At 38.5% G+C, this 9,657-nt stretch overlaps 1 pseudogene; it reads left to right on the top strand.

The window, feature by feature from the left end:
- The first annotated feature begins 3,026 nt into the window (after window positions 1-3,026).
- Window positions 3,027-3,851, top strand: LOC113832183 (annotated as a pseudogene).
- The last annotated feature ends 5,806 nt before the right edge of the window (window positions 3,852-9,657 follow it).

The raw sequence follows: 9,657 nt of genomic DNA, 5'->3' as shown, positions 1-9,657 counted from the left end.
CCTAAAATAAATTTCCTTACTTTGAAGTGTGAACTTCCCTTTTCAATTGCACAGGGATTAGCTGAGTCACCACCTCTTAAACAGGCATGCATTATTTTTTTAAGTTCCATATTTAAGTAGGAAAAACTGAGAATAATAAATTGACATTTAAAATGACCTATAAATTGCTTAGGAAGTATTAAGCCACATAAAGTAGAATTAGCTAAAGGAATGCCCCCAGTTGTCATGTCAGGAAGAGCACAATTCTCCAGGAAGACAGGCTAATCCTGATTGACAGCTGCCTGTTCAAAGCAGTCCTGGTATGTCTCCAGAGAACTATGACAATGTTATAAATTGAAAATCCTCCCCATTTGTTCAAACAACCAAATCTGTAAGTTCTATCTCCTTAAAACCAGGTTAATTACTCAAAATGTAACTTGGAGCTGTGAAACTATAAAAGCAAACATAGTTTTCTACCTTGTCTGACTTCCTCTTGTCCATGACTCAAAAGAGGCATGCTCTATTAGCAAAATAATCCCTTGGTAATCTTCAAGTAGTAGAGTGTATTACCTAAACATATTGTTAATTCTGTCACAAAATTTCTTACATTATCCAAAAGCTCATCTGTCTTCCTCTATTCATACCAGTAGCTTTAGTTACCTTATACAAACATTAATAGCCAGACTTGCAGCAATAGATGTCTGTGTCTTTTAATATTCATCAGTTAATTGTTCCAATAAAAAAGTCACCTGGGTACTCTAACCACTTTTTGTTTTACACTATAAACTATTGTATTTATGATATTATCACATATAAATATTATCCAATTTTCATGAAGATTTTCACACTTTTCCCATGAAAGACATCCTCCTAATTTGTGCAATCAAAAATGGTGAAATCTAACTAGTTATACTTCTTCCAATATACTGCAATATGAGATTCACTCGCATGTAGAATATATTTCAATTTGTATTCAGTGGTGAAGATAGTGGCTGTAGCTGGGAAACAATGAATCAAGAGAACATTTATGTTTTTTTCATTGCCACATGCTCATACAAACCAAGGATAACAACCCATTTCCATTTGCAAAATGAAAAAAAATCTGGATTCTATTTATTTGTCCAAATTTTAAATCCTATAACTATAGAAAATGAGTTATTGGGTAGTATATCCGAAGGGCTCTGCACCAGAGAATTATGTGAAACTCTAAAGTCTTCACACAATGCACAAAATTAACTTTCCATCTCTTTTTATGCCTCTACATTCTTTTATATTCAGATGAGAATATGTACAATTATTTTTGGATATTCTGATAATTCAGCTCTTAAATACCAACAGATGACCCAAAAAGTCAATGACATGAAATCAAATACCAAAAAAATTATCTGGATCAATTTATCACATTCCTAATTAAAATGAAAATTTACGGGCAACCAAATACATGGAAGTCAGTGTTTTGAGAGGACAAATTGGCTACTTAATCTTTAAAATATGTATTGTTCATTTCACATCTGAGACAATGACTCTTTAAAACCTATGAGACCAAAAACTGAAAGTTAGAGGTAATAGATGATATCAATATACAAAATATCATATATAAGGAGTATATTACAAAGAAAAAATACTTAGTAAAATTTGTTCATATGACAGTTATGTGTCTCACAACTACTAACAACACAATTACTAATAGTACTAATGTCCTAATTTCACATAAATAAATAGCAGAGAAAAAAACAATTCAAAACAACTGTATCATTCTTTGTTTCTGAAGTGGTTTGGTTTTACTTTATACTTGATTAGTTTTATATTTTGATTTATAATATAGTAACATTCCTTCTGTCAATTTCTCCTCTTCTAATCCCCTATGTAACTCACCTCACACTACTTCACATTCATAGTTTCTGTGTCCTTTGATTGTTATTTCATTGACATATGTATATTTTCATGGATTACTAATCATATAGTTTTAAGGTGAGATACAAAGGTATTAACAGCTCTCATGTTTTCAAACTGCGGATGATATAGGAACCTGACCTCATTTTCTCATTGAAAACTTAGTGCTGAGCCTCAGAGTGATGGAGGATGCTGACAACAACAAAAATATCCAAAAAATAGAACACAGTCTTTGTAGATCTGTAAATAAGTCACTTCAGAGGGTGAAGCCAAAAATGGATCAAGGAAACTAGAAAAGCCTGAGTTGAATTGTTGTTTTAATGTTTTAAGACTGTCCCAAATGCACATTGACTATATAACTCACAGATCACACAGCAGTTTCTACACATTTATAAATAAAAATTATAGAGAAAAACATAATTTTGGAATTGGAAGAACTATTCAGATGAAGTAAGATCCATAAAATTTAGAGCTCAGATTTTCTACCCAGGGAAGACCTTAATAGTCACACACCCATCGTATCTTTCTTCAAAATTACAGTTACTGAATCACCCTCATCAGCATAACCAAAGTACTTTACAATGATTATGAAACAACATATTTGGACAAGTTTTCTGCTCTCATTGGTCATAGGAGTATGGAGAAGGGACACTGGAGATAACTCAATGAGAATTGTCAACTACCATCACAACTAAGAACATAAAATCTCAGTACAGAGGCTCAAATTTTTATTGCAATTATTATAAAATCAGGTTATGCAAATTATTCTGGTTAATATGATTAGGAGGAAATGATCATTCTTGTAGGCTCCTCTTCATCCTCAATTCCCTCAGAACTTACATGAATAAACTGTGGGCTTGTGTGGTCATGATGAAGGGTGGTGAATATTATGAGTCTCCCCTGCTTGTTGACCAGTGATGGCTCAATCTCACTCTTGAATCCTGAAATGAATATAATAGCAAGAGCTTCCTAATACAAAAAACTAGGAAGAACAAACAGGGATATATAGTCCTGTATTACAGAGATCAAGCTGACGACCTAGAGGGACCTGATGACTAATTACTATTAAGTAACCTTAGAAACTCAATGCACAGAGCTGGTGATTACTTATACTGGTCCACAATATTGCAATTTCTAAGGAATCCCTGAGGGTAATGGAGGAAGCAGAAGAGAACATTGAATGTTCTCAAGAGATTAGCATGAAGTACTTATTGACATACTGAATTTTTCACTTCCAGTTGTATTTCTGTTTGGATGCTCATTAGTAATTCTATTTTTATTTTATTATTAATCTATGCAATGTTTTCTTCTGTGTCTGCAGAAACCTGTTCCTTTCTTGTGCTGCAATCCAAAGGCCAGAAATTCACCTTGTCTATTTCAAGATTTGTGCCAAAGAGATCTTTGATCTCAGGGTACCCCCTCTTGAGACTAATCTCTGCTTCTCAAAAGGTCTCTTCCAAGCTGCTGTGCCCAGTAGTGCCTCCACTGACACGCACAAGGCCCTAGAGCTCCATGACAATGATTACGCTTGCTACTGGGGAAGGGGTTCTCCTAGGCTCTTGAACACATAAATAAGACTATTACACATGCTCCAGGTAGAAAGAGTGGGAATGTTGTGGAACAAGAGAAGATGGACAAACAGATCATCAAGATGGACAGCACTGAAAATAAATCCAAATTTGGTGTTAAGGCCATACTGGAAGTGTCCCTGGCTGTCTGAAAAGCTGGTTCTGTGGAAAAGGGAGGGTTCCTGTACACTCACATCACTGACTTGGCTGGCAAACCTGAAGTCATCCCATGGGTCTCACATTTCAATGTGATCAACAGTGGTTCTAATGTTGCAACCAGCTGCTCATGCAAGAGTGCATGATCCTGCCTGAAGTGCATCTACCTTCTGGGAAGCCATGCTCATTGGAACAGAGGTTTGCCACAACCTCAAGAAGAGAACCACATCTCCAACCTTCTTCTTACAGACATAGCTTGACACAATTTCTTACTCAGTTGCACAGTCCAGCCTTGTTCTCATAAGCCCCTGCCTTAGGTGAGCTCTCAACAGAGGACTTGCTAGGAGTTTGTGTTTCATTAAGTCTTTCAAATGATTCCAACATATTGTAAAGTTTGTGAGTCACTGTTCTAGTCTTCTGTTGAAAAAGCTGTGACTAATGGGGCTACAGAATGAATCCCAAACTCATCTTCATTTCCACAAACTTTTATTCTCTCCATTCATTTCTTGGCTCAATACTCACAAATCCTCATCAAATATACTCATTCTGGAAACAAACAAAAGACTGATGTAAAGCTAATTACTTGGAATTCCCAGTTTAAAATTTTTATTTCAATTTCGAGGTGTTTTCAAACAGGCCCACCCCAATTTATTTTGTTTTATTTTATGTGTATGGATTCTTTGCCTAAATGTTTGCCTGTGTGCCACATGCACAAAATGTCCACCGAGACCAGAAGAGTGAATTGGATCTAGCCATTATGTAGGCAAATAGAAATAAATCCAGGTCCTCTGAAAGAGCAGTCAGTGTTCTTAACTACAGAGTCATATCTGCAACACCACTCTCTCTCTCTCTCTGTCTCTGTCTCTGTCTCTGTCTCTGTCTCTCTCTCTCTCTCTCTCTCTCTCTCTCTTTCTCTCTAGATCAAGGACAATTTTATTAGTGTTTAAAAGGAAAAACTCCAGCCCTCTGCCTGCCACATGAGGAGAGTCTGGGCACTTTTCTGCCCACAACTTCCCCCGTCACCCCCTCCTCCCTTCTTCCTGAGACAGCCCCTCTCCAAGACTGGACCTGCCCATACAGGAAGGCCCACCCTGAGTCTGGCCACAACTCATCCTTGTCCCCCCTCTGCTCCCTGCCCTCAGCTTGCTGCCTGAAGTGAGTCGGGGCACTGCTCTGCCCCCAACTTCCCCCATCACCCCTTCCTCCCTTCCTCCTGAGCCTGCCCCTGGAGTAGAGTGAACCCACCCAGACCAGAAGGCCCACTCTGAGTTTGGACATACCTCACTCTTGATTCCCCCTCTTCCCTCTGCCCTTTGCATGAGGAGACTAGAAGAGAGACTCCACATGCACCCACCAGAAGAAGGGATGGGAAGATGACAGAATAAGAACACACTAAACAGCAGAAAGACCAATATGACACCACCAGAATCTAGGGACTCCACACCAGCAAGAACTGAAAAGCCCAATGCAGAGGATGAACAAGAGGTGGACCTTAAAAATTAACATATGAAGATGGTAGAGACCATTAAAGAGGAAACAAAAAATCCCTTAAAGAAATAGAAGAAAAAATGAGCAAAAAATTACATAAAATGGGTCCTTTCCGCTGACCAACCCAGAAACTAGGAGTGAGGAGACTACCAGGAGCGTCAAGACCATCCAGAGTTGTGGACATTGAATTCCTGGCCCCCACACACCACTGGGTCACAAGAGTAGATAGAGACACCCCACCTGCACCCACTAAAAGAAGATATGGGAAGAAGACAGAATAAGATTTCACTCAACAATAGAAAGACCAATATGACACCACCAGAATCTAGGGACTCCACTCTAGCAAGATCTGAAAAGCCCAACACAGAGCATGAAGATGAGATGAACCTCAAAAATTATCTCAGCAAGATGATAGAGACCTTTAAAGAGGAAACAAGAAAATCCCTTAAAGAAATAGAAGAAAAAGCAAACAAAAATTACACAAAATGGAAGAAAAGACAAACCAAAAAATTCAAGAAATAGACAAATCTCTTAAAGAATCTAAAGAAAGCCAAGAAAAAACATCCAAACAAGTGAAGGAAGTTCTTGAAAAAGTTCAAAGCATGAAAGCTGAAATAGACACAATAAAGAAAACACAGAATGGGGCGATGCTGGAAATGGAAAGGCTGGATAAATGATCAGGAAGTAAAGATGTGAATATAACTAATAGAATTCAAGAGATGGAAGAGAGAATCTCAGCTATTGAAGACTCACTAGAGGATATACATTCATCAACCAAAGAAAACCTCAAGTCCAACAAATCCCTAACACAAAATATCCAGGAAATATGGGACACCATAAAAAGACCAAACCTAAGAATAATAGGTATAGAAGAAGGTGAAGAAACACTGCTCAAAGGTACAGAAAACATATTCAACAAAATCATAGAAGAAAACTTCCCCAACCTATGGAAGGATATGCCTATGAAAGTACAAGAAGCTTACAGGACACCAAACAGACTGGACCACAAAAAGAAGTCCCCCGACACATAATAATCAAAACACCAAATCTACAGAATAAAGAGAAAATATTAAGAGCAGCAAAGGAAAAAGGCCAAGTAACATATAAAGGCAAACCAATCAGAATCACACCCGACTTCTCAATGGAAACTCTGAAAGCCAGGTCTTGGATAGATACTCTACAAACACTAAGGGAGCATGGATGTCAACCCAGACTACTGTACCCAGCAAAACTTTCAATCACTATAGATGGAGAAAACAAGATATTCCATGACAAAAACAGATTTAACCAAACATATTCACAAATCCAGCACTACAGAAGTTTCTGGAAGGAAAACTCCAACCCAATGAACATAACTACACAAACAAAAACACTGGCAATAGATAATCTAACTTTACCAAACACAAAAAGAAATAGGAGGGTGAAATCCACACGCAATGACACCACCAACAATAAATCCAAAACATTCAAGAACCAATGAACAATGGACATTAATATCCCTAAATGTCAATGGTCTTAACTTACCCATAAAAAGATATAGGCTAACAGAATGGATACGAAGTCAGAATCCATCCTTCTGCTGTTTACAAGAAACACACCTCAATTTCAAAGACAGGCGGAATTATAGACATAGAGCAAAGGATTACCACCCTATAATCCTCTTCACCAAAGAAACTAGGAAACATGAAGGACTCTAAGGGATAAATGGTCTCCAGGAATGGAAGAGGCATGAACTCCTGAACTAATTGGGAGCATGAGAGTAGGGGGGAGGGAGCTGTTACAATAAGAGCAAGAGAAGAGGAGTAGAGGAGAGGAAATGGAGGGGCAGAAATACTGAGTTGGGGGAAGAATAGAGGAGAGAGAGCAGGATGAGAGATACCGTATCAGAGGGAGCCACTATAGGTCCAAGAAGAGATCTGGAACCAGGGAGATCTCCAGAGACCTACAAGGATGACACGATCTGACAATCCAGGCAATGGTGGAGAGGATAACCCTAAAGCCCTTCCCCTAAAATGAGATTGATGACTTCTCTTTATGCCATCCTAGAGCCCTCATCCAGAGGCTGATGGAAGCAGAGACAGACATCCACAGATATACACTGAGCTGAACTCTGGAACTTAGTTGCAGAGAGGGAGGAATGAAAAGCCAAGGGGTCTGTACCAGGTTGGAGAAACCCACAGGAACAGTTGGCCTGAACAAGGGAGAGCACATCGACCCCAGATGCTGTCGGGGAGGCCAGTACAAGACTGATCCAGACCCCTGAACATGGATGTCAATAAGGAGGCCTCTGCACTCCAGGGAGCCTCTGGTGGTGGATTAGTATTTTTCCCTGGTGTAAGAAGGGACATTGAGAGCCCATCCCACGTGAAGGGATGCACTCTTGGCCTGGACACATGGGGAAGGGCCTAGGCCTTGCCCAGGATGATGTGGTGGAGTTTTGGGAGCCCCTGTTGAGGGCCCTACTCTGCCTGGGGAGTGGAGGGTGGATGTGGTGGGGAGTAGGTCAGGGGTAGAGGAGGAGGGGTGGGGGTGAGGGGAGGGAGAGGGAGAAGGGATTGATATGTGAAACAGGCTTGTTCCTAATTTGAACTAATAAAGAAAAATATTTTAAAAAACTCAAATTACACATAAAACCTCATTCACTTACAGTAGGAGACTTCAACAAGCCACTATCACCACTAGATAAGACCACCAGACAGAAATATAACAAAGAAACAAAAGTACTAACATATGTTACGACCCAATTTGGTTTAACAGGTGTCTATAGAACATTCCATCTGAAAACAAAAGAATATACCTTCTTCTCAGGGTCACATGGAACCTTCTCTAAAATTGACCACATACTCAGCAACATAGCAAACCTACACAGATACCAAAAAATGGAATAACCCCCTGTGTCTTATCAGACCACCATGCTTTAAAGTTAGAATTCAACAACAACACAAATTGCAGAAACCCTACCAACTCATGGAAATTGAACAACACACAATTGCACCATTCCTGGGTCAAGGAATAAATAAAAAGAAATTAAAGACTTCCTAGAATTTAATGAGAATGAAGACAGAACATACCCAAATTTATGGGACACTTTCAAAGGAGTGCTAAGGAAAGTTCATAGCACTAAGTGCCCACAGGAAGAAACTGGAGAATAGTCATGATACAGAATTAACAACACAACTGAAAGCTCTAGAACAAAAGGAAGCAAACTCACCACAGTGGAGTAGATGCCAGGAAATAATCAAACTGAGGGCTGAAATCAACAAAGTAGAAACTAGGAAAACACTACAAAGACTCAATGAAATAAAGAGTTGGTTCTTTGAGAAAGTCAACAAGATAGAAAAACCTTTATCCAAACTAACAAAAAGGCAGAGAGGGAACATGCAAATTAACAGAATCAGAAATGAAAGGGGGACATAACAACAGACACTGAGGAAATCCAGAGAATCATCAGGTCACACTTTGAAAACCTGTACTCCACAAAATTCAAAAATCTAAAGGAAATGAACAATTTTCTGGATAGATATCACTTACCAAAATTAAATCAAGAACAGATAAGCAATTTAAACAGAACTAGAAGCAATGAAATAGAAGCAATCATCAAAAGCCTCCCAACCAAAAAAGCCCAGGGCCAGATGGTTTCAGTGCAGAATTCTACCAGAAATTTAAAGAAGAGCTAATACCAGTACTCCTCAAATTGTTCCACAAAATATCAGCAGAGGGGATTTTGCCAAGCTCTTTCTATGAGGTTTCAATCATCTTGGCAGTCAAGCCACACAAAGTCACAACTAAAAAAGAGAACTACAGACCAATATCCTCATGAACATTGATGCAAAAATATTCAACAAAATACTGGCAAATGGAATCAAAAACACATCAGAGATAATTATCCACTATGATCAAGTTGGCTTCATCCCAGGAATGCAAGAATGGTTAAACATATGAAAATCCAAAAATGTAATCCACCATATAAACAAACTGAAAAGAAAAATCACATGATTATCTCACTAGATGCTTTAAAAAGCCTTTGACAAAATGTAATATCCCTTCATGATAAAGGTCTTGGAGAGATCAGGAATAACAGGAAAATACCTAAACATGATAAAAAGCAATATACAGCAAACCAACAGCCAACATCAAACTAAATGGAGAGACACACAAAGTGATTCCTCTAATATCAGGAACACGACAAGGCTGTCTCCATATCTCTTCAATATTGTGCTTGAAGTTCTAGCTAAAGCAATAAGACAACAAAAGGAGATCAAGAGGACACAAATTGGAAAGGAAGAAGTCAAACTTTCACTATTTGCATATGAAATGATATTTTACATAAGTGCCCCGAAAAACTCTACCGGGGAACACCTACAGCTGATAAACACCTACAGCAAAATGGCAGGATACAAGATTAACTAAAAAAAAAAATCAATAGCCCTACCATATACAGATGACAAATGCACTGAGAAAGAGGTCAGAGAAACATCAGCCTTTAAAACAGAAACTAACAACATAAAATATCTTGGTAACACTAACCAAAAATGTGAAAGACATGTATAGTAAGAACTTGGAGTCTTTAAAG

Source organism: Cricetulus griseus (assembly GCF_003668045.3).
Source record: "Cricetulus griseus strain 17A/GY chromosome 1 unlocalized genomic scaffold, alternate assembly CriGri-PICRH-1.0 chr1_1, whole genome shotgun sequence".
NCBI lineage: Eukaryota > Metazoa > Chordata > Mammalia > Rodentia > Cricetidae > Cricetulus > Cricetulus griseus.
This window is presented reverse-complemented; position numbering and strand designations above follow the sequence as displayed.